The sequence below is a fragment of the Aotus nancymaae genome, unplaced genomic scaffold (assembly GCF_030222135.1).
Source record: "Aotus nancymaae isolate 86718 unplaced genomic scaffold, 86718_ANA_hifiasm-v0.15.2.pri h1tg001050l, whole genome shotgun sequence".
Taxonomy (NCBI): Eukaryota; Metazoa; Chordata; class Mammalia; order Primates; family Aotidae; genus Aotus; species Aotus nancymaae.
In genome coordinates this window covers 3926-5000 of record NW_026989466.1, presented here as the reverse complement: position 1 = coordinate 5000, position 1075 = coordinate 3926, and positions in this window count along the sequence as shown.

The following is a 1075-nucleotide window of genomic DNA, read 5'->3' as shown; positions in this document are numbered from 1 at the left end:
GCAGCCGGAGGAGGGGGCCCCAGGGGCGGGAACACCACCACCACTCGGCCTCGGGCACCTGAGTGACAAACCCGGAGCGCTCCAGGAGCACCGCAAAGGCCTGAGCGGAGCCAACGCTCGCACCACCCCGGCAAGGGCAGGACGACGGGCCGGCGGGACAGCCCCCCACCGCCGCGGAGGGGGGGCCGCGCCCGCAAGGCAACACCCACAGGAGGCGAGAGCGAGGGATGCCTGCCGTGTCAGAGGACCCCGCCGCCCCCGCCAGGCAGACGACAGGAGAAGCACGGCGAGGTCGGGCCGGATTCCGTACCCCTAATGCCTCCCACCACAAGCCCCACACATGCAGGGAGAGGAGAGACACGGGGCCCCCCCCGCGGGTGGGGTGAGAAGAGCGGAGCCATTCACCATGAAGGTCCGTCCCTCGCCCACCGCGGAACGGTCGCAGCCCGGGAGAGCATGACGTCACCACATCGATCGGAACAAGACCCAGAGCGGAGCAACGGGACCTCACCAGCCTCACCAAACCACCGAGCCGACCACAGCCCGCGGTCGGCCAGCCCCGCTCTGAGGGAAGGGACGGCGGACAACCCCAAGGGAGCGGAGGACGCCTGACACGCACGGCACGGAGCCAACGGAGCGGGGTTGTCGCGACCGCCCCAGGTGCCCGCAGCGGGGAGCGCACGCGCAGGCGGAAGGGAGCCCCCCACCCGCATCGGCCTCTCCCCACCACACCCGGGTGGGTCAGAGGAGACCCGGGCCCACCCAGGGCGGCACCGGGGAGCCGGGACACTCAGACGGATGCGTGAGAGGCAAGGCACACGGGCCCCAGCCGGCGGCTCAAGCCAGAGCAGGGCCGGCTAGCCAGGTCACCGCCAGACCAGATAGACCCCCACGCATCCAGAGGCCCGACCTCTCCAGCGACAAGTCGCCAGAGGACAGCGTGTCAGCAACAACCCGGTGGCCCAAAATTCAAACTCAGCGTGAAAGATATACCCACCCTGGGGGGCAGGGGGTCGAGTCACCGGCCACACCACCGACTCAGAAACGCACGACACGGACATCTGTCCCCAAAAAG